Source organism: Hibiscus syriacus, unplaced genomic scaffold (genome assembly GCF_006381635.1).
Source record: "Hibiscus syriacus cultivar Baekdansim isolate YM2019G1 unplaced genomic scaffold, ASM638163v2 tig00110374_pilon, whole genome shotgun sequence".
NCBI lineage: Eukaryota > Viridiplantae > Streptophyta > Magnoliopsida > Malvales > Malvaceae > Hibiscus > Hibiscus syriacus.
The window spans coordinates 284,731-294,954 of NW_024062710.1; the positions used below are offsets into that span (position 1 = coordinate 284,731).

At 35.5% G+C, this 10,224-nt stretch overlaps 1 pseudogene; it reads right to left on the bottom strand.

Moving 5' to 3' along the window:
* Positions 1–3,879: 3,879 nt before the first annotated feature.
* LOC120121521 lies at positions 3,880–6,544 on the bottom strand (annotated as a pseudogene).
* Positions 6,545–10,224: the final 3,680 nt, after the last annotated feature.

Consider the following 10,224-nt stretch of genomic DNA (forward strand, 5'->3'; position numbering starts at 1 on the left):
AATGGAAGGATTCTCTGTAAAAGGAATCGGTCTCTTACTCTCTTTATCGGACAAGGGATCAAACGATTTGATTATTAAAATTTAGAGTAAACGACATTATGGTCAATGAAATTTTAGAGGTCATCAAAATTTTAAATTTATATTATAATTATTAATTTTTTTAATTATGATTATTATTATTTGAAAAATTAATGTAGTACATTAGAATATTCTTTTTAAAAAAGTGAAATTTTAAATTAAAAACTATTATATATGTCAGTTTCCAATTGAACATAACAATTATCGATTAATTTTAACGATAAAAGCATTTAGTTTAATTAAAAATTAACATAATTTAATTTTAAGTTGATTTGATAATTAGTAATATCAGATTATTTTTTTTATCTTTTAATTACGATTGAGGTTTGATAAATTATTTTTAATTAATTTGAATCAATAAAATAATAATAACAATAATAACAACAACAATAATAATAATTTGATGATATTTTCGATTAAAGAAGTCATCAAATTACAACAAATACGATAAACAAAAGGAAATAATGGATTCTAACTTTTTAGGGTTTTTAATGTGTCACACTAAATGTTGTTAATGGTTCAATGACCTAGTGAACTAAATGAAAATTTTTCACAATAATAATAACTCTAATAAAAGTTTTCCAATTTTGACAATAAATAAAGAATTCTAAAACTAAATGATTATTATTTTTAATTGACCTTAAAATTTATTATTAGTAGGAGTGTGGGTTGTGGAATGTGTTCGTAACGCAGAGTTTATAATCTTACAGTTTAAAAGAAATTTTGAGCGTAAACCATTTCATTAGTCATTAAATTATGATCTCAATTCTAGGTAGATCATTAAATAAAAATAATAATTTTAATCCAAAATCACTTAACACATTTCCTCAATTTTAGGTTGTAGGTTCAATATTCATCGGGAGTAAAATTTCTCTTCCTCCGTTGGATAGAAATTGTTCAACAAAATTAAATAAAAAATTCATTAAGTGACCTTAGTGATTAAATGGAGTGTCGTTCTCTTTAAAGATCATGGGGTTCGTGCAATTGTTTTTAGAGGGTGTGTATACATTTTCAATGACTGAGAAATATTATCAACACATATTATTTTATTAATAAAAAATAATAAAATTTGGATAGGTTTAAGGGATTGAAGTTGAAACGTAGTAACATTTAATAATTATATCAAACTAAATAATTATTTATGATTAGAAAAAAATACATATTAAATATATAAAATTAAACATCTCAAAAATTATGTACTACTCCATAAATTATCAACATATTATATAAATGTAAAATATTGAAGTATAGTTATAATTATAATTCACTTCAATATATATATATATATACCAATTTGAAATGGAAAAAAGATGAAGGAAAAGTTTAAAACAACGTAAAAAAGATGATGGTCGAGGAAAAGTGTTGGAGATGCTGCTAAAGAGATCGAGAGGAGTTTTTTTTGGATAATTCAAATTTTATTACCTAAAGAAGCAGAAACTGCTACAAAAAAACACCGATCACAAAATTTCTATGTACATCCTACTAACAAAATAACGATCGGTTTAGGCAATGCCCCAAGAGTTACAAAGGAATGAGTTAATACTATCAGTCCTATTGATATTTCCCCCCTCAATTTGATACTTACAAAATCTTTGATGCGATTGAAGAGGTCTTCGGTTGTTCTTGATCTTCCTTGGAAAATTCTATGATTGCGTTCTTCCCATAAAGTATAGATTTTAGCACACCAAGCTAGTTTCAGAATAGTTGTAATGAGGGACGTGCCTTTCCAAGTGTTGTAAGCCCAATCAACCATGTCATCCCAAGAAGAAATAGATTTTATCCCATTATGATGTAATATTTTCTCCCATAATTGAGTAGCAGTGGAGCATTCGAAGAACAGATGGGAGCGTGATTCCAGAGCATCACTGTAGAGAACGCAGTTTCCAGAGGTTGAAATCTCCATTCGCTGTAGACGGTCGCGAGTAGGAAGACAGTCAAGGAGAGCCATCCATGCTATCATATTGTGCTTTCGTATATGTAATGGGAACCAAATCAAGGATTGCCAAGGAACTTTTTCCCCATTAATCCTAATTTCCTGCCAGATTTCCGTTATAATGAAGGTCCTGTTCGAGATAATTGGTATGGCTTCAGCTCGTAGTTTGTTGAAACTCCAGCTGAATTTAGGGCCTTCTTCGATCTGCCAAAGATTATTGTCCTTTAAAATATAATTCTTGATCTATGCAACCCATAGCGATCCTTCTCCTGCAAGGATATTCTTGATGAGTTTTATCATGCAAGCACGATTCCATGTTTTTAAGTTCTTCAAGCCTAGATCTCCCTAAGATTTCAATGTGCAGATTTTTGCCCAGCTGACTCTCGCGCCTTTAGCAGTAGAATCGGTTCCCTTCCAGAAGAAACGGGAGCAAAGCTGCTCGATCTTTTTATAACAACCTGGGGAGTAGAAGCTGTCTTTTCCAAAAGTTGGCAATGCTGAACAGAACAACTCTAATGAGCTCAAGTCTGCCAGCAAAACTCAATAATTTCCAGACCACTGGTTGAGTCTTGATTTAATGTTCTCAATAAGGCTTTCACAATATTTTTCTGTGAGCTTTCTAGTAATAAGGGGAACTCCTAGATACCTAACATGCAGACATCCGATTGAACCCAGAAAAGTGCTTAATTATCTTAACATTTCTGGTTGAAATACCAGCAGTAAAAAGAACACATTTTACAACATTAAGGCTCAAACCAGAAATTTCATAGAATTTATCAAGTACTGATAACACACTAGCAACTAACTCCACATTTCCTTTACAAAAAATCAAAAGGTCATCGGCAAATGATAAGTGTATGAGCCCTATTTGTACATTTCGGGTGATAACTAAAGAGTCTTCTAACAGTAGCCAAATTTAGCATTCTGGTCAAGACATTCAAAGATAAAACAAATAGGATTGGTGAAAGGGGATCACCTTGCCTTATGTCTCTCGCTCCTTTGAAGAATCCAATCGATGTCCCATTGAAAGATATTGAGAATCTTGCTTCAGTGAAGCATGCTTCAATCCATGCAATAAAAATTTGAGGGAGGTCTAAACCTTTCAAAACAACAGTAATAAAGTTCCAATGAAGAATTTCAAATACTTTTTGAAGATAAATTTTCATTGTGCATCTTGGGGTATGTTCTTCCTTCCATATCCTTTAACCACATCCTAAGCTAGAAGTGTATTGTCAACGATGCTTCTTCCCTTAATAAAAGCAGTTTGGTTGAGGGAAACCATTCCAGAATGAGACAGGACATTCTTCTGACTATAATCTTGGTAATAGTCTTATATATGACTGAACAACAGGAGATTGGTCTAAAATCTTTGACTTTGCAGGGGTTAGGAACTTTGGGAATCAAGGCAAGAGTGGTTGCATTGAATGGAGGCAGCATAGATGAGTGATGGAAAAAATATTTAATGGCAACAATCACATCTTCTCCAATCGAGAGAAGTTTGTTGGAACTGCACCAGATGTTTATGGATACGACATCATGTGATTAATGCTAGCCATTATGTGAAAGATGGTTCTAAAGAGCTCAACACTGCAAAACAATATCAAAGGGACAGCAGGAAGTGTATGTGCATTGGGATCATTCTTTTGTTGCTGATTGTTCTTGTGATTGTCATCCCAATTGCTACTAGCTTTAGTAGTTCTTGATTGGGATGTTTTTACGGAGGATTTAATGTCCAGTTATTCATTCTGCTTTATTTTATTTAGAAAAAAAAATGTATGTCCGGTAATAATATATATCACAAATATATGGAATATTATACTTTTATTTAAGTTGCTTTTGCATATCTTATTAAATCAAAAATAGAAACTTCATGCGTTAATCTCATCTAATTCAACTGGTTTCTCTGCAATAATGATTGTAATTTCATTGATTTGTTCATGATCTGCAAAACTTGGTTTTATATCCCCCATTGAGTCCTCCATATCTACTTTTTGCATTTGTTATGTTATCTCAACACCCTTGTTTGTGTTCCTATATTTCACATAGATGATCATTTGAGTTATTCCAAGCAGAAACCCCAACACATTTGGTAACTGGAAACACAAAAAACATGGTTGTCAATGTTATCAAGTTCAAAATAGAATTTTATTTCAACATAAAAACACTAAAAATGTACGAATTAGACTTACCGCCCCAAAGAAATCTTGTATGAGAAGTCCATAGAAGAACCACATTGTGGCACATAAGGTGAGGAAAAAGGAGGGGGAAAAGAGCATGTATTCCACACTTTTAGTCCTTATGACATGTCTCTGCAGCAAAAATAGTGAGGATGAGAATAAGATCGTTGAAGAAATCGAGTAATTGCCTTATCAAGTTCAGATTTATGAGATTAATAAACAATGAAAGAAACTGTTGCTGTAAACAAACCATGATGCTTAAAGGAGAAGTATAGACTGCAACACTGTAAACAACACAAATCCATCCCATGACAATCACTTGTTTAGACCTTTGTGTTAACATATTGGTGACCACCATTATCAAACAATACCATCCAAGGTTGAATAATATTATCTCTTTCACTGTAAATACCTGCAAATTCCAAATAAAAATCTTCCCGTGTCAAAACTTTCGAGTTTAATCGAGTTGAGTTGAGTTATCAAATGGTACCTCATTAAAAAAACCTTCTTAATCCTAAATGGAGGAAAAAGAGTGTACCTTGAGGTGGAAAGGATCTAATAACCTTATCCCTCTTTGGTGCATATATGATGTATAACACAATATAAATAACTTCAATGGCACATCCGAAGCTGCTGGTGCCGATGATGAGGTTCACGTTACTCTTCATCCTGCCGTAGTACAATAACAACATCGCACTTGAAAGTGAAACCATGTATGGGATTGATTGGTATCCTTCAGCAGTTTTTTTTTCTTGTAAATTTTATAAAAGGTTTTCCTGATAAAGAGACAGAAAGGAGACAGATTTATGAGCAAGGTACTATTGATTTCATTAGCAAATATGTATTAAGAAAGGCTCTTTACACTGGTGCCAAGAACACCAAGAATAAAACAATGCTACTTGAAAGAAACAATAATGAACATTAGAGATTACGACCCTACGAACATACGTGTATCCTGTTGAAAATTAAAAAGCATACGGGCTGCTTGAAATTAGCAGTCGACTGCTTGAAAAAAAATGGAGGGGTTGAATTTTGTTGAATTTTAGGCATTGGAAAATTATTTTTAGTCATTGGACTTTAAGGTATTTATAAAGATTAGTACTTAAGCTTCAACTATAAATACTCTAACCCATTTAGCTTCAAAATTATCCCAAATCATTTCTTTCTCCCAATACTAGAGAGCTTTCTTGTGAGTAGTGAGTATTTTATAAACACCTGTAAATATTTTCTCTTAGTAAAAGATCTGCAGCAGTCCGAAGACGTAAGCAAATTGGTTAAACTCCGTTATCAATTTCGTTTATTATTTTTTCACTTTTATTTCGCATTCTCACTAATTGATTATAGGAAAATTACTTGTTCTCGTTTATTTCCCAACAACTGGTATCAGAGCTTTTGGTTGTGAATCTTGTCAATTTTTGCGAGATTACTATTCACGTGAATAGTAAAAAAATTTATCGACGATACGAATTTGTCGATGGAGGTGTTTTAATATACGATGGTTCGCAAGAATTGTCAGAAACGATCCAAAGAAGCCAGATTCGAGTGGGAGCGATGGCTACAAACGAAGGGAATGTGAAAATTGAGAAGTTTGATGGTGCGGACTTTGGCTTTTGGAAGATGCAGTTTGAGGATTTTCTGTACTAGAAAAATCTATATCAACCTCTCTCAGGAAAGCAACCAGAGGGCATGAAGAATGAAGACTGGGGTCTCCTCGACAGACAAGCCCTCGGAGTTATCCGACTAACGTTATTCTGCAATGTTACTTTCAACATAGCAAAGGAAAACACCACGACGGGTCTTATGGCGGCTCTCTCCAGTATGTATGAGAAGCCATCGACCTCAAACAAAGTTCATTTGATGAGGCGATTATTCAATTTGCGGATGACGGAAGGGACATTGATGGCACAACACCTAAATGAACTCAACACAATCACAACCCAATTGAGTTCTATGGAAATTAAATTCGATGATGTAGTTCGAGCTTTAATTCTCTTATCATCTCTACCAGACAGTTGGAATACTACTGTTACAGCAGTCAGCAGCTCGTCGAGAAACAGTAAATTAAAATTCGACGATGTTCGGGATATGGTATTGAGCAAAGAAATTCGACGGAGAGAATCGGGTGAAGCATCAACATCCTCAGCCTTGCACACGGAGTCCAGAGGGAGAACTTCATAAAGAAATTCAAATCGTGGCAGATCCAAATCCAGAAGGGAAAATCAAGAACGGAAAAGAAAGATTTTACTTGTTATAACTGCGACAAGAAGGGTTACTTTAAAAGAGATTACCGAGCACCGAAGAAAAATACCGGCACATAGGAATCTGCAAACGTGATAGAGGAGACAGGTAATGCCATGATTCTAAGTGTCAACAGTCCGATTGAATCATGGATCTTGGATTCAGGAGCATCTTTCCACTCCACCCCATGCCGAGAAATCATGGAGAACTATGTCAGTGATGCTTTTGGGAAGGTTCATCTAGCTGATAATGAAACCTTGACGATCATCGGAAAAGGAGACATCCGATTAAAGTTGCAAACCAGACCACCTGGATGCTGAAAGGAGTGAGACATATTCCTGGCCTCAAAAGAAATTTGATTTTTGATAGTACAACCTTTTCAGGCTGTGAATGGAAGATTACCAAAGGAGCACTCGTCATTACTCGTGGTAAGAAGACAGGTACTCTCTATGTAACCTCAAATTTAGAGAATATCATTACACTAGCAGATGCTGATGGAAAATCAAACATATGGCACCAAAGGCTTGGTCATATGAGCGAGACATGGATGAAGATACTTTTGTCAAAAGGGAAGCTGCCGGATCTAAAGAGTGTAGATGTCGGATTATGCGAGGATTGCATCTTTGGCAAACAAAAGAAAGCCAGTTTTGTAAAGATTGGCAAGACACCCAAGGCAGAAAGGTTAGAGTTGGTTCATACTGATATATGGGGACCATCTCCAGTTCCATCTCTTGCAGGCTCATTATATTATGTCACCTTCATCGATGATTCTACGAGGAAGGTGTGGGTTTATTTTCTGAAGAAGAAATCAGAAGTCTTTGATACCTTCAGAAAATGGAAGGCCATGGTGAAAAATGAGACTGGTTTGAAAGTCAAGCGGTTGAGGTCTGACAATAGAGGAGAGTACAGAAATAGTAGATTCAGAGATTTCTGCGCAAATAATGAGATCAAGATGGAGACAACAGTTCCCATGGCACTGCAACAGAATGGCGTAGCAAAGCGCATGAACAAAATTTTGAATGAACGTGCCAAAAGCATGAGGATACATGTTGGATTGCCCAAATTTCTATGGGCTGAAGCTATCAACAATGCAACTTACCTGATCAACCGTGGGCCCTCAGTTCCTTTGGATGACAGAATACCAGAGGAAGTTTGGAGCTAGAAAGAAATAAACCTTTCACACTTAAGAGTGTTTAGTTGTATTTCTTATTTACACATAGACTCTGCTGAAAGAAGTAAACTTGATGCTAAGTCCAACAAATGTGTCTTTGTTGGTTATGGCGGAGATGAGTTCGGTTATCAGTTTTGGGACTATGAAAATCGGAAGATCATCAGAAGCAGATATGATTTTTTCAATGAAAATGTGATATACAAAGACAGGGCAACCATAGAATCAAGTAGCTCTAATACCAAACCTGAAACAAAGGAATTTGCTGAGTTTGAGGAGATTTCTGAAAATGATGTTTAGATCAATCCTGAAGCAGTTCAAGAAGAACCACACACACCAGAACTGAGATGCTCCTCCAGAATTCCTAAATCAACCCATCGTTATTCGCCTTCTTTGCACTACTTGTTACTGACTGAAATGGTGAACCAAAGTGCTATGATGAAGCAATGTAGGTGGAGGATTCAGTCAAGTGGGAGTCTTCCATGAAAGATGAGATGGACTCGCTTATGTCAAATCAGACGTGAGAATTAGCTGAATTACCACCAGGCAAGAAAGTGCTCCACAACAAGTGGATTTACAGGATCAAAGAACAACACGATGGGAGCAAACGCTACAAAACGAGATTGGTTGTCAAAGGTTTTCAGCAAAAAGAAGGTATTGACTACAATGAAATTTTCTCTCCAGTCGTGAAACTGTCTACAATCAGACTGGTGTTGAAAATTGTAGCTGCAGGAAATCTACATCTTGAGTAGTTAGATGTAAATACAACTTTCCTTCATGGTGATTTGGAGGAAGAAATCTATATGAGGCAGCCAGAAGGCTTCATAGAGGCAGACAAGAAAAACCTGATATGCATGTTGAAGAAGAGCTTGTATGGTTTAAAACAAGCTCCTAGACAGTGGTACAAGAAGTTCGATAGTTTCATGAGTAGCAGTGGTTTTACCAGATGCCAAGCAGATCATTATTGCTACATCAAGAAGTTCGAAAACAACTTCATTATTTTATTGTTGTATGTTGATGACATGCTTGTTGCAGGTTCAGACATGCAAGAGATTATAAACTTGAAGTAAAAATTGTCGAAGCAGTTTGCAATGAAAGATCTGGGTGCAACAAAATAGATTCTTGGGATGAGAATCAAGAGAGACACAAAGTCGGTGACTTTGATGTTATCACAGGCTAAATACATAAACAGAGTACTCTCCAGGTTCAACATGCAAGATGCTAAACCAGTAAGTACACCTTTAGGTGTTCATTTTAGACTCTCCAAATAGCAGTCACCAAAGACGGAGGAAGAACGTGCACACATGGTGTAGGTACCGTATGCCTTAGCAATTGGAAGTCTGATGTATGCCATGGTTTGTACCAGACCAGATATTACTCATGCAGTGGGAGCTGTTAGCAGGTACATGAATAATCCGGGCAAGGTACACTAGGAAGCAGTCAAATGGATCCTCAGATATCTGCGGGATACTACAAACAAAGCACTTTGTTTCAAAGGTAGAGATACGATACTGACAGGCTATGTAGATGCTGACTTAGCTGGAAATGTTGACATCAGAAGGAGCACTACAGGGTATGTCTATACTCTAGGAGTACTGCAATGAGTTGGGTTTCTCAACTACAGAAGATAGTTGCTCTCTCACAACTGAAGCAGAATATGTCACTGTTATAGAAGCAAGCAAGGAGATGGTTTGGCTGCAAAGTTTCTTGAAAGAGTTAGGCAAGAAACAAGAAAACAATGTCTTGTATTGCGACAGTCAAAGTGTTATCCATCTAGCAAAGAATCCGTCTTTTCAATCCAGGACGAAGCACATACAATTGAGATATCATTTTATCCGGTCTCTTCTGGAAGATGAGATTTTAAAACTTGAAAAGATTAGTGGAGCTCAAAATCCGGCATATATGTTGACAAAGATGGTGACTACGGACAAATTGAAGTTGTTTTCAGCTTCAGTTGGCATGCTAGAATAAAAGACCAAAAATGCTGCTGCATTGATCAAGGTGTGAAGACAGATTAAAATCGGTCTTCAAGTGGGAGATTGTTGAAAACTAAAAAGCACATGGGCTGCTTGGAAAAAAAATTGGGGGGCTGAATTTTGTTGAATTTTAGGCATTGAAAAATTATTTTTAGTCATTGGACTTTAAGATATTTACAAAGATTAGTCCTTAAGCTTCAACTATAAATACCCTAACCCATTTAGCTTCAAAATTATCCCAAATCATTTCTTTCTCCCAATACTAGAGAGCTTTCTTGTGAGTAGTGAGTGTTTTGTAAACACCTGTAAATTTTTTCTCTTAGTAAAAGATTTGCAGTAGTCCGGAGACGTAAGCAAATTGGTTGAACTCCGTTATCAATTTCGGGTATTATTTTTCCGCTTTTATTTCGCATTCTCACTAATCTGGTTATAGAGAAATTAATTGTTCTCGTTTATTTCTCAACATATCCAACACTCATTTAGATTTCGAGTAATATAGTTGATGAAAAAATTGTGATTATGACGACTATTGCGATTCATATCTTCTGGTTTAAACGAAGAGTCACAGTCAGTGGTTCAAATCAGAAAGGATGAATCGTCGACAAATATCAACAAACATAAAAACTAATCGAACATATATGATAGGATACGAAA